The sequence below is a fragment of the Mandrillus leucophaeus genome, unplaced genomic scaffold, assembly GCF_000951045.1.
Source record: "Mandrillus leucophaeus isolate KB7577 unplaced genomic scaffold, Mleu.le_1.0 Scaffold641, whole genome shotgun sequence".
Classification (NCBI taxonomy): domain Eukaryota; kingdom Metazoa; phylum Chordata; class Mammalia; order Primates; family Cercopithecidae; genus Mandrillus; species Mandrillus leucophaeus.
The window spans coordinates 86973-111136 of NW_012106931.1; the positions used below are offsets into that span (position 1 = coordinate 86973).

General features: G+C 46.2%; 1 pseudogene; it reads left to right on the forward strand.

The window, feature by feature from the left end:
- Positions 1–5241, forward strand: part of LOC105554435 — a 40307-nt pseudogene extending 35066 nt beyond the window's left edge.
- The last annotated feature ends 18923 nt before the right edge of the window (positions 5242–24164 follow it).

Consider the following 24164-nt stretch of genomic DNA (forward strand, 5'->3'; position numbering starts at 1 on the left):
AACTAAGGGAGGGAAGAAATAAGGCTTTGTTCCCTTTGGGGAACTAATTGGGAAAGACAGGCAGTGTGGCCGGCTTGGCTCTATTAGGGTGTGAGGCTCCCACCCCTCACTGCACAACATCTTCACCCTAACCCATGCCCAGGAGGCTGGGAGTGCAGAGGTGCTCCCCAGGCTGCAATCAGAGGCCCAGGGGCTGATGGGAACCCAAGTGCAGCTTCAAAACTGCAAAGGCAGCTCCAAGCCATTTTCTAGGGCTCCGAAGATACTTGGGAAATAAGATGTTGGGAGCTGGAAATGTCTACTTTTTCCCATTTCTACCCCCCAAACTAACCCCTGCTTTTCTCTTGCTGCTGCTGCTGCTGCTAGCGGTGGTGGCTGCTGCTGCTGCTGTTGTTGTTGTTGTTGTTTTCCAGACCTGCATAATGAACTCTGGAAGAAAAGTGAGGGAACTCAAAAAAGTAAGAAACCAGAAAATCAAGACATTATACTTTTAAACACTAGGCTAATCAATGGGAAACACCTAGCAACCCTGCTTATAAGTTTACTCCCTAAAAAATATTCCTTATACTCAGAAATCTAATTTCATTGCAAATTAGCTAGAAATTAATGAAAAATTTGTTCCACTGCCATTTTATTTTAAGATCAAATGGATTCCAGATAGGGACCCATTAAGAATGTAAGGACTATTGTGATCCCGTCTAGGGACAGAGCAAAGGTCTAAGGAATTACCCACTTGCAGCAAGCCCATACATTCAAGTTAGGGCTGGGGCATATGACACCCAGTGTGTTCAGATAAAGACTGCTCACCTATTTACCAAGAATATTTGAGAAAAGAAAATGCTCCTGCCTGGCAGACAATAGCACAAAGCATTTCTCTGTACCTGGGCACATCTGCTCCACTCGATAAAAGAGGACCCCTGACCCAGATACACAGGCAGTTGGAGAAGAGGACAACTGTGAACTGATACAAAGGCAAGAGGTTCCTGGTAGCATTGGAAGAACACAGACTGGTGCATAATGCACGGCGTGTGCAATAAAAGTAAGCTGTATTAAAACTTCAGCCTTGTTAATAGCTACAAAAAAAATTGTTAGAAAGAATGAATAAGATCTTGGCCAGGCACAGTGGCTCACACCTGTAATCCCAGCATTTTGGGAGGCCGAGGTAGGTGGATCACCTGAGGTCAGGAGTTTGAGACCAGCCTGGCCAACATGGTGAAACCCCATCTCTACTAAAAATGCAAAAAAAATTAGCCAGACAGGGTGGTGTGCACCTGTAATTCCAGCTACTCGGGAGGCTGAGGCAGGAGAATCTCCTGAACCTGGGAGGCGGAGGTTGCAGTGAGCCAAGATTGAGCCACTGCACTCCAGCCTGGGCGACAAGAGCAAAAAGAATGAATAAGATCCGGTATTTGATAGCACAACAAGGTGACTATAGTCAATAATAACTGAATTTAAAAATACATTTAAAAATAACAAAAAGAGCATAACTGGATTGTTTGTAACACAAAGGATAAAAGCTTTAAGTGACAGACACCCCATTTACCCTGGTGCAATTACTACACATTGTATGCATGTATCAAAATATCTCCCGTGCCTCATAACTATACTCACCTACTATGTCCCCACAAAAATTTTAAATATTTTTCTAATTTTTGAAAATTTGTTGAAAAACCATCAGCCCTGTTAAGTTGCTCACATGTGCTGTTGCAGCCCCAGCTCACTCCTGCTGACACAGGGTCCCCCACAGCTACGGGTCTATCCTTCCTCTGGTGTGGCAAGACTACATTTTCAGGAAGCTGCTGGGCAGAATGAAGCAACTCAAAGCTCAGGAGAAGTGTCTACGTGCCTTTTAGGGTTAGGGTTTAACCCGGCACCCAGGGATTTCCCAGCATGCAGACAAAGGCACTGAGAGTTAGAGCAGAAGCTGAAAGGGTGAGTCAAGCCAGGACTCAGCACCCTTGAACCCATCCACAGCTCCCACTCATATCATCCCACACTCCCTTTTCGCATTTACTCCAAGCATCTGGAGCCCCAAGCTCCTGCGCCTCAACCCACGCCCTCGGTAACAGTATCCATTGCCAAGCCAGAATTGACTCTGGGCCCACCGCGCCACTCACTCAGAGTCTGTGAGGAGTGAGCAGCGCACGAGACCGGAAACAGGCCAACTCAGAGGTGGGCTCCCCACTGCACGTCTTATCCGAAAAGATGCCCCTCAGTCCCATCAGTGTTGACTTTGCATTGCACCATTCGATTATTTCCTTCAGCTCTTCTTAAGACAAATGGCTGGCTGTTGGGAGACTGGCCAGGGTTAAGGTGGAGCCTCAATGTGGCCATTTTCACAGTCCCGGCAAAGCCCATGGTTGGTGCCAAACCCTCATTGAACTGAATAGAACGGAGGAAAGCTAACCAACTCACCAGAATAATAATCACTAATGCTTATGGGGTGATCACACACCAAGACTGCTCTAAGTGTTTTATGTGTATTCATTTATCTTTACCTCATCATAAGTACTATTATTTTTCTACTTTATAGATAAGAAAACTGAAACAAGGTCGCAAACCACATGATCTACAGGGGAGCCACCACTGCCTCCTGAAGAACCCCAGTCAGGAATCCCAGATTAATTTCCCCAGCATCCTGTTTGGAAACCACATGTCCGCCCTGCAACTGTACCTGGCTTGTGTCCCACAAGGGGAAAGATGCAGGGGCCTCCAGAAGCTAAAGAGGTAGATATGGGTTTACTTGGGTTAATGTGGCCAGGGAGTTGGGAGACCTGGATTCCCGTTCTGGCTCTGCCCCTATCTGCGTGAGAATGGCCAACTGTTCCAACCATGAGTTCCACCCTCCTCATTGCTCAGCCACCAGGTTTCCAGGTCCCTCAGGCCCCTGCACATCCTCAGCTCTCTGAAGAACAGTGACTGGTGTGACGACAGGGCCCCTTCACAGAGCGAACCTGACAAAGAACTACTCACCGCACACACCAGCCTTAGAATGCACATGTCAGTGTTTTGGGAAATACGTGCTGTTTTGAAATGTGTCTGGGCCATGAGTAAGTTTGGGGGGAGACGGGATAGGAGCTTTTCTTCCAGTTAACGAAGTGAGGCTTCATGGAGGAAGAAGATTTTCTTAGTCACATTTCCTGTTTCACACTGACCTTTTAAAAGGAAACCCACAACTGAACCTGTGCTAGGGCCTGCTTACAAAACCTACCCACAGGTATAATAAAGATGATCTAAATAAAGCCAAGCTTAACCTGAATCAGTGGAAATAATAAGATCACCAAGAAGGGCTGATGGCCTGAGATAAGGGACATGGTGGTGCTCCGTAAACTGCAAATAGAAGTGACACGTGAGAGATTTAATGATTATTAAACAGGAATCTAAGCAGAGAGGCAGAGATAAACCATGCAATCTTTTCATCAGTCTCTATGTACTCAGGGCTTAGCCACTTGTTATAAAATGGAGACTCTGAAAACTTAGGAGAGATGGATGCAGTGATTTCAAAAGAAGTTGTGTTGATTGGGTTATAAAATTAATTATGGGAATTAAGATTTCTTATCTGCAGAGGGAAAAACCAACAGATAACTGAAGAACTTAAAGTTGGTAAGGGGCCGGGCTTGGTAGCTCATGCCTATAATCCCAACACCTCAGGAGCCTGAAACAAGAGGACTGCTTGAGCCCAGTAGTTCAAAGCTAGCCTGGGCAACATAGTGAGATCCCACATCTATAAAAATAATGTTTTTTGTCCCCAGATGTGGTGGTGTGTGCTTCTAGTCCCAGCTACTCGGGTGGCTAAGCCTAGGAGGTTGAGGATGCAGTGTTCTGTGATCATACCACTGCACTACAGCCTGGGTGATGGAGCAAAACTCCATTTCAGAAAAAAACCAAAAAGTTGGTAAGGGATCAGTTATTGGATGACACATTGCCATATCTACTGACCAAAGAATGACAGGCCCAAACAGTAGCAGACAGATGTGGGATACTCAAGGATGTCCCAGAGATGGCCAGGTATGGTGGCTCATGCCTGTAATCCCAGCACTTTGGGAGGCCAAGGCAGGCAGATCACTTGAGATCAGGAGTTCGAGATCAACCTGGCCAACATGGTGAAATCCTGTCTCTACTAAAAATACAAAACTTAGCCAGGCGTGGTGGCGCATGCCTGTAGTCTCAGCTACCCTGGAGGCTAAAGCAGGAGAATTACTTGAACCCAGGAGGCAGAGGTTCCAGTGAGCTGAGATTACACCATTGCACTTCATCCTGGGCAACACAGTGAGACTCCAACTCAAAAAAAAAAAAAAAAAAGAATGTCCCAGAGACACCTGCAGAGCAGTCTCCAAGGCCTGAAGAGCTTCACCATCAGGCAGCACCCAATGCCATGGCTGTTTACACTGATTCAGGGAGACGTCACAGAAATGTTAAGTTTTGAAAGCTTTGTTTTGTTTTGTTTTTTTACTTTTTTATTTTAAAAAATATGTAATGCTTCACAAATTTGTGTGTCTTCTTTGCTCAGGGGCCATGCTAATCTTCTCTGTATTGTTCCAATTTTAGTACATGTGCTGCCCAAGAGAGCACTGTTTTGTTTTGTTTTAAACAAGGAGGCCTGGAATTGGACTGAAGTAAAAAAAAAAAAAAAAAAATCATACAAAGGAAACAGTAATTACGTTAGCAAAAATAGAGTGGGGAATAGGGTTAGGCCATGACAGGCAATGATCCTAAGAGCTAGAGGTCTCTCCCACCCCAACAGAGAGCGACACACACACACACACAGAGACAGAAAGACACACACACACGCGCGCGCGCACACACATACACACACACACACAGAGACAGAGAGACAGAGAACCCTGACCGGAATACCTCAGGCTCTTCCCAGCCATCTTCCACATTGCTCTCCCAGCGTCTTCACACCTAATTCTTCTACCAAACCCTCTGTCCACCCCAGGAGATTGTGAACTCAGGCACCAAATCCAACAAACTTCCCGAGGAGCTTATAACAATCTGTTTTACAGAGAAGTAAATGTTGCTGAGAGGGAAAATTGTCAGGCCTCAGTGTTCCAGAGCAGGAGGCATTCCTTCATTCCCAGAGAGGCCCTGGGCCTCAACAAGCAAGCCCGACAAGCCCTCCGCAGGCAGAATCCAAGCTTCAGGCCACGCCTCCCTCACTGCTGGGCCCTGGACAGCGAGGTTGCTGCTCAGAACCCCTCTCCTCAGGGGGACAGTCCTCAGGGCTGCCCCACCTAACCTGTTCCCTCAGTCACTCAAGCCCTCCATCCTCTGTCACAGCCTGGCTCTGTCCCTTCCCATGCCCCAACCCCCAACCTCCCAGGACCAAGTGTCTCAGGGTTCCTACCCTCCTCCAGCCCTGACCAGCCTGGAAGCCAAGTGGCGAGCACGTGGTCAGCCGGGTGGGCCCTGAGAGCCGGTGGAATGGTGTTCACGATGCAGGGAACAAGAGTGGGGGAGGAGGGAAGGTGAGGGGTACAGGGGTGCCTCTGCCAGGCCACCACTCTGCAGCTCATTCTCCTCTGAGGTTATTCCCTGACCCATACCCCTCTGGAGCCCACCCCAGCTGCTTCCTCTTCCTAGGGGTCTCCACCTGCTGTTCTGTGACTCCCCTGAAAATAAACTTTTGAAAGGCAGCCTGTGTGGTGATTGTGAGCATGGGTTTAGGGTCAAGAGGTAACCCCATAGCCAGACTTCATCCTCCTCCAGGCCTCCATCCAGGGCTGCAGAAATAGCTAGCAATTGGCTGGCTAAGCCGGCAGTGGCTTACATGGAAAGAGGGGCCCTCTGCAGCTGTCACCTATGCTTATGGATTTGGTTTTCCAGTGTCAGGAAGGAAAGGTGATTTGGGAGACACCAAGCAAAGAGCAGGAGGACCTTTTCTGTCCCTTGAAATTTAGGAGGGAGATGACCACACCGAGGCTGAGCCTTCCAGCTCCACTGGCGCCTGATGCCCTCCCTCACCTGTGACTGCCACCCTGGGAGGTTCTTTAAGGCTCTGTGCACAGCTCCCCTGCACAGAGGGGAGGGCGCATGCCTGTCATGAACGCTCAGGTGCTGGAGTACACAGGACAGGTAGGAGAGAAATGACTGTGGCCACTCAGCAACCACTTATGCCAGACACCCTTTTAATAGAATCACCTTCATCCAATCCTCACAGTCATCTCTTGAAATAGGCACTATTCTCATTTTGTAGACAAGGAAACTGAGACTGTAAGAGATGAAAGTGCTAATGCAGATCATACTTATTAGGGACGGAGGCAGGACACAGCCCCACAAACACAGGGGGCAGCTGCCAAGGGGCCTCTTTTTCCATATAAGCCACCGCCTGCTTACCCAGCCAATTTCTAGCTATTTCTGAAGCCCCGGGATTGAGGCCTGAAGAAGGATTGAGTCTACTATGGTGTCACTTCCTGGCAAACTCTGAGAGGGACTGAGAAGGCCAAGTGGGGGCCTGCACCAGGCACCCCCAGCACCCAGGACGCCCCTCCTCCCACTGAGCCACTCAGAGGCCGGGTGCCGGCAGGGTCCTCTCGCTTCGCAGATCCTGCACCCCAGGCCAGACCTCGCATAAAAAGAGGTGTCCACAGTGCTCATATCCCACCAGGCTCAGACATGGTAGCCCCAGGAAGTCACATCCATCTGGGATCTTCCCACCCCAGTAGTCTTTTTATGGGGAGATACAACAATATTAACCATGAGCACTGCTAGGGTCACTGTTCACAGCAGGCAGGAGGACCCCAGTGCAAGGTGTTTCTGTGGGGCCGCCTGGCATGCTGCATGCCCAGCACTGTAGGTGGACTGGATGGTGGAGGAGGCCCCGTTGGAACCTGAACAGAATGAACTTCTGGGAAACTCAGTCACTCTGGTCCTGGTATTCCTGGTATTCCAGTTGTATGTTTCAAAGCTGTCTTGGCTTAACTACTTCTATCTCATTTTAGGATCTTCCAAAAGAATTGGTGAACCAAGGTGTTAAACAGCCAGATCCATTTGGCTCCTGAGCTCTGGAGGGCTAGGACACAGGGTAAAAGGACCCAGGGTCCCAGCACCTTTTACCAGCTTTCCTAGCCTGGCCCTTGAGACCCTGTTTGACAGGTTCCTGTCCACTGACCAGCCCATCTCAAGTCATCCTTGTGCCCTACCTTCAGTGCCTCTGGATAATCCCTCTGTGCCCTACCTTCAGTGCCTCCAAGCTCTGTCTCACCCACCTTGTGCCCTCCTGCCTGGGGATCAACCCCTTCCTTTCCCCAGCTAACCCCTACTTCACCTAGCACATTTCCATGTGAATTTCAAAGGCTAAGTGCAAGGATTACATTCCTCTGAACTGGTTGAGATCTTTCAGGATTCCTATCCATCCCCCAGTGTCCTGCCTATTTATCTCAATTTATGACACCCACACTTTCCCAATAATCCTGTTGTCTTTCTTGGTGTGGTTGTTGCTCCCTATAAATTGTCATTAAAGAGGTTGGATAGGAATGAGCCTGCAGCCCACTACTAGAGACTTCTCTTCTAGAGGTCGACATCGATCCACCCATCTTCATGCTAATGGCGGAAGGATTAGGTGGTTTTCTAGTTATTGATTACTATGGAACAAATGACTTCAGACATGCTGATGAAAAATGCCAACCATTTTCTTCTGCTCACAGATTCCTGAGTCAGGAATCTGGACAGAGCACAGCTGGGATGCCTCTTCTTTGGTTCATGTTCAGGGCTTCTGCTGGGAAAAGTAGACAACAGGGGTGAGGGAATGAACTGAGTGGTTAGGGGCTGGAATTATCTAGAGGCTTCTTCATTCCATGTCTGGTACCTACATTGGAAGGACTCAAAGACTGAGCTGAGCGGTACTGTCATGTGTCAAATGACATGTGTCCTCTCCACATGGCTTGGGTTTCTCAAAGCATGGCAGCTGGGTCACAAGAGTGAGTATTCCAGGAGAACCAGACAGAAGCTGTGGGGTCTTTTATGGCCAGGCTTCAGAAGTCAAAAAACATTACTTTCTCCATACCCTACTGATCAAAGCAGTCACAAGACTGTCCTGATTCAAGAGGAGGAGCATAGGTCCCACCGCTGGATGGGAGGAATGTCTAACAATTCTGTAACAGCCACAGCAGCACTGGAAGCCTACACCCAGATGCAGAATGACTTGGGAGTCCCTTTGAGTCAGGGCGTAGGCACTACCTGACAGGCTACTCAATGGTGATAAGTCATCAAGAATAAGCAGTGCTGAGAGGCCTCTGACATTCCTGCAGAGAAGCTGGGGTATAGGCCAGACTACCACGATAAGGATTGTCTAACAGAATGAAGCCTCAAAGTGGATACTCAGTCTCCTGAAAAAGGCAGAACCCCTATTATCACAACTGGAGCATGCAGGATGTCAGACCAGCAGTGTGTGACATGATGCCATCACACAGGTTAGCTGAGCACCTTCAATCCCTCCTCCTGTGATCACATGAGACCTTGTCAAATGCCCATGCTGATATTAAGAAATACTATATAGCATATTCCTGATCCAATAATTCAGTCATTGCCTTTCAAATGTGTGGATTTTGTTTGTTTGTTTTGTTTTTTTCTGAGTTTCGTGCTTGTTGCCCAGGCTGGAGCGCAAGGGTGCGATCTTGGCTCATAGCAACCTCCGCCTCCCATGTTCAAGTGATTCTCCTGCCTCAGCCTCCCAAGTAGCTGGGATTACAGGCATGCACCACCACGCCCAGCTAATTTTGTATTTTTCTTAGAGAAGGGGTTTCTCCATGTTGGTCAGGCTGGTCTCAAACTCCTGACCTCAGGTGATTTGCCCACCTCGGCCTCCCAAAGTGCTGGGATTACAGGTGTGAGCCACCATGCCTGGCCTCAACTATGCATCATTAGTCATCTCGACAGATATATTTCCAGTGATCAGTGTGGATCTCACCAAACTGGGAAAGGATTAGGAAGTATACACATCAAGAGGGAAACAGGAGAAAGCAAATGGAGGCAGTCATTAGAATTATTCCTGAGTTCCTCTAGAGATGGTAGAAGGGAGGTGGGATTCCAGGGCCAAGTGGTTCTAGGTGGTCTCAGCCTACCAGCTTTCAGCTCTTCATTAGTGTCCCTTCAAGGCAAGACCCATCTCTTTCAGAGAGCAAACATTTACACTGGTCTAGGGTCGCTGGAGGCCATTTTACCTTGGAAGTATCTGGGAGTTGGGAGTTGATGAAGGGGCAGTACAGAACAAATAGCTCAGAGATGGTCTGGGAAAGAATGAAGAAAGTAAAATTGATTTTTGTGGTGAGGGGTGCAGCTTTTCCTGTGGAAGCAGGGCACTGTCACTGCTGTGAGTCATCGATTTCTGGGTCTCTGGCTCAGACAATCTTAGAAGGCCAGAGCTGGGGGGTGCCTGTTCCAAGGTCATCTAGTCCAACCCTTGCATTTGAGAGATGTGGAAACTGTTGCAGAGTCCATTTGTGCCCACTGAATATCCATGTGCTTCCCTGAATTTTCCAGCCTTCCTTGCAGTTAGGTGATTAATTATAGCCAATGACACATGTCATCTCCAGGCCCAAACACTGAAGACAGGATGTGCCTCCTCCATCCCTCTTATCCCCTGCCACTGTGACCAGACAGTCCATGTACCCTAGACGGCACACTTACAAAATGGAGGAGGATCTGCCCATCCTCATCAGAGCAGGAAATACAAAGCTTCACTCTGTGAAGCCACTGAAAACTGGGGGCTTATTTGTCACTGCAGCATGGCCTGGCTCAGCCTGACTACTATGGAAATTGAGGCATAGAGAGGGGAAGTATGGATATGAGTAGCCCTGATAATGTATGTCAGATCCCTGCTCATTCAGGAAAGCAGATCAAAGCAGGTAACATGGTAGGATTTTCTGCTCTAGGGTGATGATCATGCAGCATTGATCCTCTTGCTGTCATGCTTTATAATTTACAAAATCTATTCTTGCCCAGAGTCATACAGTGAAGGGATAAGGGAGTCAAAACTAAAATCCAGGGCTTCCCCCACTCACGGCCTGATTGCCTATGCTTTTAGAATACTGATATCTTTTTAAAGGGTTATAACTCTCTTTTATCCTCCCCTCTCCAAAAAACAAAAACAAAAACAAAAAAATCTGATTGGCATACGCTTCTTTTTTCCCACAGGTTTATTTCCATAGAATATTTATTTCAATATTTAAATTTTGTCTTGAGAAGGTTCCAATAGCCTGGAGATCATTGGAGGTACCCAAGGAGTCACAGGTACCAGGGCTGGGAAACTCCTCCCTCATGGGGGAGATCCCTGGCTGAGAGAATCCCCTTGGTTGGTCCCCACAGAGGTACAGCACCCATCGTCCCACTCAGACCAGCAAATGAAGAAGTTGGATGAGACCACATCAAAGCAAGATTTCTTCAAAAAATCCAAATCAGATCCAGGTTCCTCTTCTTCAGACCACATAGAGTGGGTGAAGGGTGCCTTCTGACTGCTTCCTCTTTCAACAAAAAGGGGAATGGCTGTAGGCCTGAGGGTGGCCATTTACGTCTGAGAGAAGGTGACAAGTTAAAGGCCAGGGTTGGGGACTCAGGCTCTCTGGGGCTCTGTGATGTCCAAATTGCAGCCTCTATCACCGGGAACCCCAGCTCTCCTGAGAGGCCCAACCCCTCTGTAGCCCCAACCCTGGCTGCCCAGCCAGGCCCACCTGATCTGAGATGTCGCCTCTGACCTTCATCTGCCCTCCCCTGCCTGTCAACAGCCAGATGGGGAACCCACCCCTCAGGTCCCATTTCCCCTCTGGCTCCTTCCTCCTGGGGCCTTCATGGTCTGACTTCCATCTTTACCTTGATTCTAAAACTATTCCAACCAAGGATATCACTGAAATGCTATTGCCCAAACAGAAAGACCTTAAGTTCAGGCCCCATCACTTACAAGTTTGTAGCCTTCGTTCGGCAAGTTATTTTCCTACTCTGGTCTCAGTTTTCTCACCTGTAAAACAAGAATGATAATAACAGGACCTACCTCATAGGGTTATTGTAAGGACTAAATGAGGTAATGGGAGTAAAGCACTTAGTAAAATGCCTCCTTCACATAGTCTATCATGCGATGAATATAAGTTAACAATCCTTCATCCAAAATCCCTGGGGCCACAAGCCGGCATTTTTCCTTATTTTAGGAGGTAATATGGTGCCTAGGCTGTCTTTAGTGTATGTCCCCCAGTGGGTGCCAAGGCAGGGCCTCACAATCAGACACATTCATGATGCTGCAGTGACCATGTCAACTTTCACTTGGAGGGACTTCAGACTGCAAATAGCCTCTCCAGTTCAGATCAGATTTTGCTGCCAAATGAGAGTTGGCACCAGATTGACAAAAACAAGAAACAAACAACAACAGCAAAAGTAAAAAAAAAAACCTTTTTGTCCCTGGGATCTTTGGGTTTCAGGCTTACAGATAGGGAATTGTGAGTTTGTGTTAGTATTATTCCTATTTACACAACTAGATTTTTCTGTCACCTAGAACATAGAATGGACTCGATGACTCCTTCCTAGGAAGCCCTGACTCCAGAGATCTTCCAGATTCTCTTCCACCCTAACTCTCTCCCTTTGGATCCTACAGCCCTGGAGCCAATGTGATGCAACCAAAGATAGTTTTATACCAATACCTGCTGCGGAGCCCCATGTACCTTAGACAAGTCTGTGAGGGCAAGAATAGCGTTTTCTACTTCTCTGATCTTCTTAGTGACAAGTAAAGAGCTGAGTACACAGTCAGTGCTTAATACATGCATCCTACATGAACACTGCTGACCTCTCTATGCCTCTGTTCTAATCTTGGCTGACTTGGTGCTGGAAGAAATAGCATAGTGTACAGAAACCATGTAGCTTCTGGGTTCAGCCAAGCCTGAATTTCAGCCTACTCAGGCACCTCACTGGCTTGTATGTCTCTGTCTACCTAGAAGGCTCCACTTCACATCCACAAAATGAACATAGTAACCCACTGTGAAGGGTTTTCCCCATAAGAAGCCATCTGTGTAATACACCTTGCACAAGGCCTGGCGCTCACTGGGAAAATGATAGCACTTGAGTCATAAGATCATTGTGAGGATTACATGAATGAAAGTTTATATGGGTCTTAAGAAAGGTTTTAGCATGTTCTGCATGGTCAATTTTTTTTTTTTTTTTTGCTATATTCGAGAGATAATTTTACCTCTTTTTTGTGATAAATTTATATAACATAAAATGTGGCCAGGCGCAGTGGCTCACACCCGTAATCCCAGCACTTTGGGAGGCCGAGGCAGCCAGGTCACGAGGTCGTGAGTTCAAGACCAGCCTGGCCAACATGGTGAAACGCCGTCTCTACTAAAAACACAAAAATTAGCTGGGCATCGTTGCAGGCACCTGTAATCCCAGCTACTTGGGATGCTGAGGCAGGAGAATCACTTGAACCCAGGAGGCAGAGGTTGCAGTGAGCTAAGACTGCACCACTGCACTCCAGCCTAGGTGACAGAGCAAGACTCTGCCCCCCCACCTCCAATAAAGTATCACTTACCCGTTTTAAATGTACAGTTCAAAGGCATTAAGGACATTTACACTGTGTGCAACCATCACCACTTTCTATTTTCAGAACTTTTTCATTTTCCCCAATTGAAGTTCTAAATCTATTAACCAACAATTCCCTGTTCCTTCCTACCTCCTTCCCCCAGTTACTTCTAATCTACTTTCTGTGTCTATGAATTTTATTGCTCTAGTTACCTCGTGTAAGTGGAATCATATAATATTTGTTCTTTTGTGACTGGCTTATTTCACTTTAACATAATGTTTTCAAGGTTCATCCATGTTGTAGCATGTGTCAATGTTCTTCCTTTTTAAGGCTGAAAACATTCTAATTTGCTTATCCATTCATCCATAGTTGGAAACTTGAGTTTCTTCCACCTTTTGCCTATTGTGAATAGTGCTTCTAGGAACATGGCTGTACAAATACCAGTTCAAGTCCCTGTGTCAATTATTTTGGGTATGTACCTAGGAGATCATCTAGTAATTCCATGTTTAATTGTCTGAGGAACTGCAACACTATTTTTCGCAGCAGCCTCAATGACACTTTACTTGTTATTTCTCCACGCATCCATTCATTCAACAAATAATTAATGAGTGTCAACTATACGCAAGAACCACACTAGGTTCTGGGGATACAGGGAAGTCCAGTGTGGCAGCACACAGCAGGCCCTCAGGGACCAGCAACAGCTACAGATGCACCCCTTGGGCTTCTCCCCTGCTTTCCTGCCTGGTTAATTTCAGCACGGTCTTCCCCATTTAATTCACCTTACCTGGTAACTCCTCCATGTCTTTCCTGGGGCTGTCCACCAATCTGAGGCGTCCTTCTTAGCATCTTTCCCATTTCACAGTTGTCTCTCCCACCACACTTCTAAAACTTCTTCCTGTGCCCCTAGGCTGAGAAAAAGCCCTTCTCAGACTCCCCTCGCTCATGCCTTTCTACCTCTTAAGGTTTCTTTGAACCAAATCACCCTCCCGAAGCTTGCAGAAGCTCTTGGCTATTATTGAGCTCTTCCTTGCTAATCCTGGGTTTTACCCTTTCTCCCACATCATCGGTCTTCTTTACTGTCTAGTCCCCTAAGCAGGTTCCCCAACATTCTCACATACCCCTCGCCTTTCATTTGTCCCTTTGTCACGCATCTCCCCAGCTGCCCTGGAATCCCTGCCAGACCCAGCCTTCCTTCAAAGTGCAACAAAAGCTGGATTTTTTGTCCAAACATATGAAATCCAAAGTCACATTGTTTTGTGAAGTCTTTTGAGATGAATCCCCCAGAGCTTCAGGTACTCCCTGTTTCACAAAATCAATTTGGTTTTAACAGATTTCTGTTTGCGAATCCTCACCTGATTCACCTGATGTGAATCCTACCTCTGATTACCATTATAAATTGGAAGAAGGGTTTGAAAGAAAATGAACTCCTGGAAGGCCTCTCAGAGTTCTGCTGGGGTAGCTGTTCAATAGCATTCCATGGGGCACCATGGCCTTTCGCCATTGCCCTGTGCAGCCCTCTTTCTGCAAGGGTCTGCAGTAGGGGTCTGCTCAATCTTCCAGAGGTGAGGAGCTGAGCCCCTGCCAGCAAAACCCTTCCTCCTCTTCTACTCTGCGGTGGAGAAATGTTCCTGATGCTTTCTGCTTTCAAAGTTTTTTAAGCCTACCTGCCTCTGGTGTCCCCTGAAGGCCTCCAGCTCACATCAGATCCCAGGTTTCCTAAATCCTAGCCTTCTTCAGCTACAACAATGGGGATCTTTTGTCTTGCCTTCTCATCACCCCCTTGGTTCTCACAGCTTCCTCAACCCATAACTGGTTGGGAATTCATGCTTGGACAACCTGAAACATTAGCATACCTAAAACTCACATTTACATTTTATTACTTTGTAGGAAGACAATTTATAATACAGCCTACAATACACTGGGGGAAAAGAGAAATTGACAGACAGAATTTCTCTTTGGTGGGGAGAGTAGGGGATACATACCTACGTGTTATTTTTTTATACTTTATTTTCAAGAGAAAGTGGTTGATGAAGTAAACCAGGACTGTGGGATGCTAGCTGTCTTATACCTCTGGTGTGTCTGCCTCATTTACCCAAATCCTTTTTTTTAACCAGAGGAATTTTTCCCCAATGGGAAATCCCTGATTTTGTATTCAGAGCTCTCCCAGTTTCGTTCTCCCCCTTTTTGTTTGTGTGTTTATCTGCGAAACACAGCTAGGCTGAAGAGGTGCGCTCTGGAGAGCCAGGGAGGAATAGGTGCCTACTTCAGGCTGTGAATTTCTTAGATTCAAACCTTGAAAAAGTATAAATCACCCCCAAGGCCCTAATTGGCCAATTTTGTGCATCAGAAATTCTGTGAGGAGCCTGGGCAACACCACAAGACCCCTGTCTCTACAAAAAAAATTTAAAATGATCTGGGTGTGGTGGTGCTCCCAGCTACACCGGAGGCTGAGGCAGGAGGATTGTTTGAGCCCAGTACTTCGAGGCTGCAGTGAGATATGATCACGCCACTGCACTCCGGCCTGGGCCACAGGGCAAGAACCTGTATCTAAAAAAGAAAAAGAAGGGCCGGCATGGTGGCTCACGCCTGTAATCCCAGCACTTTGGGAAGCTGAGGCGGGTGGATCACGAGGTCAGGTGTTTAAGACCAGCCTGACCAACATAGCAAAACCCCATCTCTACTAAAAATACAAAAAATTAGCCAGTCATGGTGGCAGGTGCCTGTAATCCCAGCAACTTGGGAGGCTGAGGCAGGAGAATCACTTGAACCCGGGAGGCAGAGGTTGCAGTGAGCTGAGATCGCACCACTGAACTCCAGCCCAGGCAACAATGCGAAACTATATCTCAAAAAAATAACAAATAAAAATAAAAATAATTTTAAAAAGAAGAAGAAGAAAGAAATTCTGTGAGGTAAGTTTACATAAACTTGCTGGAATGGGGTTCATAGCCATTTTGTGTGTCGAGTGGGTGGATACTATGTCTGTCACATGACAGCAGGAATCCCTTGACCTGTGTCCTCAAATCCCCAGGGCTCCTGAAGAGCAAGTGCCAAACAAGCCTTTAAGAAAATGACTCTCAGTGGATGCAGCTCTCTCCTCGCACTCAGTTCACAGCTTCACCAGGAACACAGCCGAGGCTGAACCCCACCGTCAGCGTCCCTCCTCTCAGCCTGCACCAATTGGCAAAGGGTGGTGACACCTGGGGGGACAGAATGCCTAGGGATGCCCTCTAGCTCTTGCAGCATCCAGAGAAGAAGGTTGCCTCCCTCTCTTTGTGGCTCTGCTAAGATGTCAGAGAGGACAAGGGGAAAATCAAACCAGCAGGCTCTGGAGGAGATGTTGGTCAGGGACCTGCCACTGAAAGCCGGTACACAACCATGCCCATGCCCAGGCGGCTGCATACAACCATGCCCATCTGTTGTCAGCCCATCTGCCATGCCCCTGCGGCCACGCACCTGTCTAAGGCCACCCTCATTCGACCTTGGATTCCAGCCCCTGGTGTAGCCCAAGGCCCTCACTCTGTGTTGGGTGCTCTCTCTGCCTGATTGGCTTCTCCTCTGCTGAGGCATTCCTCCTGGTGCAAAACATGTTTTACTACCTCCCTCTTAAAAAAGAAATCCCTTGGAACTAGATCACCCTTCGGCTATTGCCCTACTTAGCTTCTTTCTTTTAGAGACAAATTCCTCAAAAGAATTATTATCACAGTCACTACCTCCTCTCCGCCTATCTTTTCTTGAACCCTTGAAAATTGGGCTTTGCACCCCATGACCCCCGCTAAAATGGCTCTTGTCAAGCATCACAATGATACCACCAGTCAATCCTCAGTCAGTCCTCATCCTCCCCCATCAGTCCAAAGCATTTGGCCAACTGCTTGCTCCCTCCTTCTAGAAATACTTTCTTCTGTTGACTCTCTACCCCTCTAATGCCTGTTTTCAATCTCCTGGACTCAGTCCCCCTTAGCACAGGAGCTCGCCCCGGCTGCAGCCGAGGGCCTCTTCTTTTCTCTGCCTGAATTCACGCAGGGGTGATCCCTTCCCCTCCCTGCTTTAAATACTGTCCATAGGCTCATGTGTTTGGATCCTGGCTAAGACTGTGCCTAGCAGGGTGATCGTGGACAGGTCATTTCACCCCTCAAATGTAAAATGAGGTTTCTAATAGTACCCGGTCATAGAGTTGTTAGAAGGATTAAATGAGTTAGTATGTGTAAAGCATTAAAACAGTGGCTGCTGGGTTTATTAAATAAATACTCTTCCCCACTTCTTTCCCTAGACAACTTCAGCTCCCCCTGTAGACCTCAGAGTGCACGTTTCTTCTAGATATCTGCAGCACCTCCTCCATGGTTATGCTGAGAAGACTGTGGTCAATGCATTATTACCTCTGTGACTGCTGACTTTCTCTCTCCACCATGCATAGGCTCCTGGAGAGCAAGGACGAGGTCTCCCGTGATTCCTGCTCTGTCCTCTGCACCTAGGGTGATGGGGTCAGGGTAGCACCTCCATGAATAGTCACTGGATGAATGAACGACCAAATACCTGAATGGATGGGCTCTGCAGCAACTGCTGTAAGCTGGGGACTTAACGAAGGGCATGGGCCTCTCCCAAGGAAGAAGCCACAGAAGGGTCTTGGGAAGGACACGCAGGAAAGCCTGAGCCATGGAGGAGTCTGAGAAACATGTCACCCATTACCGTGGCAGAGGCCGCTTTGTCCCTCTGTCCTTCCATGCCTGCCTGCTCTGTGCCCTGGATGACATGACTTTATCCCACAGGAATGACTAGCATTCCTGAGACACCTGACACTTGGTGGCTGGACAGAGCCCCAAGCTAGCCTTCAAGGGGCAGGACCAGGGGTTACTGTTTATACTCAGTTCTGGAACTCAATAATGAGCTGGCGTTCCTTTCTGAAATGACCGACTCCAGGAAGCTTATGCCGTGGAGGCGGTGAGTGGGACCAGAGCAAGGTGTGCCATCAGGCCGGCCTGGGTTTGAATCGTGACCCCACCCCTTGTCACCTGTGACCTCAGGAAGAAATGGTTATAACTCTCTGATTCTTGAGTTGCAAAACAATATCCCTAGTGCTGTTGGGAAGGTAAAATGAGGCACTGGGCTTAGTACATTGTAGAAATGCAAATGTTTACTTCCCTACCTCTAACATGGACTGGAATTCTTCCATAGGTAATGAAAACGGCAGATATTAAGAAGCTCTAGAAAGGAGTGAAGCTTTTACCTTTTGTCCTGTCATGAATTACACATTTGACCTTCCATAGGGTGAATACAAACATGATTCAATTCACTTCAACTCAACTCAAGGAAAAACTAGTTATAGTTATATATATGTATGTATAGATATACATATTTACATTTACTGCAGGCACAGATATGTGCTACAGCCCAAGAAGAAGATGGTGAAATTCCAGTTTCATTCCTGTCTCTTCTTTCTCTAGAACTTTGTATATAAAGCAACAAAGCACTTCTTAAAGTCTTTAGAGTCCTGTTCTGCTAATCCTGTGATTCAGATAGGATGAGCTTGTAGTGGGTAGGAAATTAACCTTGCTGAGCACCAACACTGCTGGCGCCTTCACATGCTTTCTGATGAAATCTCCATCCCCACCCTGTAATGCAGGTCTTCTGAACACGGAAACGAAGCCCCATCTCTAGAATCCCAGCAGACAGGGCCTCCATGAAGGACTGGAAAATTCCAGCACCTCAGAGAACACTTAACCTGTCATGATTGCGGGTGGAAGAGGCAGGAGGGGATACTGGCAGACCTTTAGAAGTCCTCAGCTCTAAAGATATAGCATTGTCTGCAATGTGATTCAAGAGAAAAACATAACAGACTCATAAAATGCAAAACTTACATGTATGCTGCAGTTAAAATGGCACCTTCTGGATATTTCTGAACACAAAATCCTGGATCATTTTATCAAAGGTGCATTTTCTCATAGCTCTGGAACCTCTGCTTTGCTGCTGCCCTAATGAGGCCCTTGGTCTGCCCACTGGACTAGGCAGCAGCCAGCGTCTGCTGTGTTCCATGAGATTGAGGGGTAAGCAAAGTTAGGCAAGGCCAGCTACTTCCACAGCCCCACTGCCCCCCGCCACTGGATAAGGAGTTGATTGTCTCTAAACATTTCATACAAGCACCCCATATAAGCACTATTTACAGGGCATTCAGAGAATCAGGAAAACTGATGAGGCCCAGGAGATAACTAGATAGATGGATGGATGGATAGATAGATAGATAGATAGATAGATAGATAGATAGATAGATAGATAGATAGATAGATAGATAGATTAGATAGATAACTAGAGAACTGCTTCAAGGGCACCGGGTGTGATTACATGTTCAAATCTGTCTTTGTTTACTTTTTCCCCCTCTCACATGAAAAGAAAGACAGATGTGTAGCTTCTCTATGAGTTGGTGCAACGTCTGGGTTCAGGTAGAAAATCCTAGGCCCCCTTGAATACGCTCCCAGAGCTTAGTGGGTTCCTTGGAAAATCTGTTGACAATTTCCTGTGATCTTGGATCCAAATGCTATTTTCCAAAAGGCCTTATGATCATGATTTTAAGTATCTCTGGAAACATATTGAAAGAACACACTCTCAAAATAATATTCAGCCTCGACATCTTAACAAATTCAGGGCCCAATGGCATAGTGCTCATTCTTGGCAGGGATGGGAGGAAACAGGAATTTTCATAAACTTTTGGAGAGAGTGTAGATTGATAGCTTTCTTTTTTAGAGCAACTTATAAAATCTATCAAAATTTTAAATACATAAATATCACCTTAGGTTATTTCATGCCTAGAAATGTATCCTACAGAGAGCCATTCACACAAGGGTTCAAAGATACATGAGCAAAGATATTCATTTATAATCAGGTTTGTCACATTTTTTACAACTGGAAACAACCAAAATGTCCACCAATGAGTTAAATGGTACATGGTGTATCTATAATGTGGTATAGACTATGCAACAGTTTAAAAAAGTAACATGAAAATCCCTGTGCATGAACTGCCGTGAAAAGAAGCCCACAGTCATTCATTAAGTTAGAAACACAAATTTTCAAACAGTATGAACTAAATCATGAGCATGTTGGTTTTTTAAGTATTTACATATATGTTTTGTCTACGCATAGGAACATCTGGAACAGGTCATTCACTGAGGGGAGGGGCTTTTGGTGATGGAAAAGAGGTAGAGGGCTAGAGAACGGGAACTTTTACTTTTTATTCTTCTATATCAAACTTATAAATTTTCATATATGAAGCATATGTCAATTTCAAAATAAAGATGGGGTTGGTTTGTTTGTTTGAGTTGGAGTCTCACTCTGTAGCCCAGGCTGGAGTACAGTGGCACAATCTCGGTTCACCACAACCTCTGCCTCCTGGGTTCAAGAGATTCTCCTGCCTCAGCCTCCCAAGTAGCTGGAACCACAGGCATGCACCACCATGCCCAGCTAATTTTTGTATTTTTAATAGAGATGGGGTTTCACCATGTGGCCCAGGCTGGTCTCCAACTTCTGACCTCAGGTGATCAGCCCACCTCAGCCTCCCAAAGTGCTGGGATTACAGGCATGAGCCACCATGCCCGGGCATTTTACTTTTTTAAGAATGTATGGAGGCCCTTGGCAATGGACCTTCTGAAGGTTTTCTATCACCACCACATATGCTACAACTATTAGGTTGGTGCAAAAGTAATTGTGGTTTTTACCATCACTTAATGTCAAAACTGCAATTACTTTTACACCAACCTAATAGTCATTGCCACCTCTCCTCCTTGAATACTGTTTCAAGTTCCAGACTCCTCCAAGTATAATTTAACCTGTAGGCTTCAAAGACAGCATCATGATCGGCTGCTGCAGGTGAGCAAGGATGTTCAGAGCTCTGTCAGCTTGCTGGGGACAGAAAGAGCTTGGCAATTTACTGAGCGTCTTCACAATCTTGCCTTACAGCAGCCTTCAGGACTGGCAGGACAGTCTCGCAGGGAATTCTTATTCCCATTTCTCCGGGGGAGGCTTGCACAGGTTACCGATCTTGGTCCCAGTCATGACTTGACATTCAGAGAGCCACAAGTGGATCTGGTTAGAAGCAAGTTAAGCTGATGAGTTTGTCTCTACTACAGGGGTACCTGCCTTTCCCCAGGATGAGCCAGATGGCAATTCTGGGCCCAAGCTCTCCCTCCCTGATCAGGTCCCAAAGGAAACAGCCCACATTGCCTCTCACTTTTACTTTCCAAGCTATCTGACAGTTAAATCAGACATGTCGGGAACCCATTCCAACTCTTTAAGAGTCTGCACAGCTCTGTGTCCTGCTATCGGTCGCTTAGCAATGCATCATTATAGGGTGACTGGAATCACCCAAAAAAGTCATATGTTGAAGTCCTAAGCCCTAGTATCTCAGAATATGACTTTCCTTGGAGATGGGGTCTTTAAAGAGGTAATTAAGTTAAAATGAGGTCATTGGGGTGGCCCTACTGCAGTATGACTGCTGTCTTTATAGAAGACGAAATTTGGATGCAAACACATACAGAAGGAAGCCCAGGAGAAGACACAGGGCGAAGACGGCCATCCGCAAGCTAAGGAGGGAGACTTGGAGCAGATCCTACTTCACAGCCCTCAGAAGGAACCAATCCTGCCAACACCTTGATTTCAGGCTTCTATCCTCCAGAACTGGAAGACGATGAATTTCTGCTTTTTAAGCCACCCAGGCTTGGAACTTTGTTATGATGGGCCTAGCAAACTAATACATACAGCTCTCAGCAGACAACTTTGTTTTCCTTATTTTCAACTTCTTGACACAGGGCCTCACTGTCCTGTACAAATTGTAATATATATATATTAAAAAAAATCCTCAAGAGAATGACATTAAGATAGTTCAGCTCTACAAAATAAAGTGCAATCCCAGGCTAAGTATTCTTTTTATCTTAACAACCACTAACAGGACTGAATGCGCCTTCAGTAACTCCAGAAGCTTATCAAATGTCTACAGGTAAAGCCGAGTGTGAAGGCACTTCCAAAAGGGGTTTAGCCCATCTGAAGGTGAAGAGACCAGCCTCACTCTGCTTCAGGGTCCTTCAGCCTCTTCAAAGAGAAAATGGAACCTTCCAGCATATAAATCCCAGGAAAGAGGGTGAACAAGAGAAAGCCCTTGAATTTGTTCCAAGGAGGATACTGTCTGTCTTAAAAGTATGAGCCTATGGGTGTTTTGTTTGTTTGTTTTTGTTTTTGAGACAGGGTGTCACTCTGTCACCTGGGCTGGAGTACAGTGGCATAATCTCAGCTCACTGCAACTTCCGCCTTCTGCCTCAGTCTCCCTAGTAGCTGGGACTACGGGCATGAGCCACCACGCCCAGCTAATTTTTGCATTTTTTGTAGAGACGGGGTTTCACCATGTTGCCCAGGCTGGTCTCAAATTCCTGGGGTCAAGTGATCCACCCACCTCAGCCTCCCAAAGTGCTAGGACTACAGGCATATGAGTTTTTATGATAAAAATAATGCTTGCTTTTAGAAATTTTGGAAAATATAGAAAATGCAGAAAAAAATAAGAAAATCGCCATAACTCTACCATGCTGAGACCACCTGTGTTTATATTTTTGTATATTTTTGTTTTGCTCTATATAGTTGTATTTCATAATTGGATGCAGTTGTATACACAATTTTCATACCTTTTTAGTTATAAAGAATTCCTCCATGTTATTATAATCTCTCTGCAAACATCATTTTAAATGACTGTAAAATATCCCATCAAGTTGATCAGTTTTCTCAAATGTGAACTGCAGAACATCTGCAACAAAATTATATGAGGTATGTTAAAAATGCAGATTTTTGGATCTCACCCCAGATCCATTAAATCAAAATCTCTAGGGGTGGAGGCTGGGAATCTTCATCTTAGTAAGTGTCTCAAGCAACTCATGAACTTACAAAAGGTTGAAAACCACTAGAATTAGTGCAACTGTGGTTGTACATAACCTTATCTGAAATGCTGGACATTTTGGTTGTTTCCAGGGTTTTCTTTTATAAATACTTGTGTGGAGAACATCTATGTGCATAAAGCATCTTGCAAATTTTATAGCATTTCTTTAGGACAGTTTCCCAGAAGTGATATTATGATGTCAATGGTGTGAACCTGTTAAAGATGCTTGATGAACACACAACACACCTGCACACACGTTTAACCACAAGGTCTGCTCAAGTTCCGGGAGAAGTGTGTTGCCAATTACTTAACTGTATAACTCTTATTTTCCAGTTCTTTTCAACAATGTTCTACCTTTATTACTGAAAATAATGAGTCGGGTCACAATCAAGTAGTTAAGGAACGAGCAGACAGTCAATAAAATGTCCTTTATTGATACAAGAAGACTCTGGCCTAACCGCATGCAAAACCAGAGCAGCAGATAGCCACAGGGACTCCAAGGACTCCAGACATCAAACGGAACTCCAAAGAACACAGTAGTACCCCATTGTACCCCTGTCCTACGTGCCACCAGGACAGTGTTCTCCTTAGTTCAAGGTCATCACCAACATTTGGAGGCAGCTGCACAGCAAGGATTCGTGTGTAGGTGGGGGCTGGTCTCACCCTGCCCGACGTAGAGGGATTTTTTCTTTCTTTCTTTCTTTCTTTCTTTTTTTTTTTTTTTTTTGAGACAGAGTCTCACTCTGTTACCCAGGTTGGAGTGCAGTAGCGTGATCTCGGCTCACTGCAATGTCTGCCTCCCGGATTCAAGGGATTCTCCTGCCACAGCCTCCCGAGTAGCTGGGATTACAGGCGCCCACCACCACGCCCAGCTAATTTTTGTGTTTTTATTAGAGACAGGGTTTTGCCATGTTGACCTCAAATAACAAAGGTCACAGCAGCAGACAGAATGTGGGGGCCCCAGAGAGGAAAATGGGCTCACAGAACCCTAATGTGCTCAGAGGAGGGCAGCTTCTAGATATGGGGAGAGCTACAAAATGTAATGTTAAGTGCATAGCAAGCACACTGTTCTTACTGTGTGTTAAAATGGCTTAGAGGAGAGGAAATCATATAGAGACATGGGCAACCAGTCTGCTTAGGGCAACCAGAACTCATTCATTCGTTTAACCAGCATTTATACGGCATTTATTATGCACTAGGCAGTGGTCTAAAAGCTTTACAAATATTAACTTATTCCATCCCCACAACCAACCTATGAAGTATCATCACTCCCATTTTACAGATAAGGAAACTGAGACACGGAGAGTTTAAGTAACTTGCCCAAAGTTGCACAGCTAGGCCAAGTGCTGTGGCTCATGCCTGTAATATCAGCACTTTGGGAGGCCAAGGCAGGTGGATCACTTGAGGCCAGGAGTTCCAGACCAGCCTGGGCAACATGGCAAAACCTCATCTCTACAAAAAATGCAAAAGTTAGCTGGGTGTGGTAGCATGCGCCTGTAGTCCCAGCTACTCTGGAGGCTGAGGCATGAGAATTGCTTGAACCCAGGAGGCAGAGGTTGCAGTGAGCCGAGATCGCACCATTGCACTCTAACCTGTGTGACGGAGTGAGACTCTGTCTCAAAACAAAACAAAAAAATAACCAAAGTTGCACAGCTAATACGTGGTGGAGCCAATATTTAAATCCAAGTAGCCTAGCTCCAGAGTCCATGATTTTAGCCTTGGAAGGAAGGACTGAGAAGCATTAGAAACCAATATACAGCA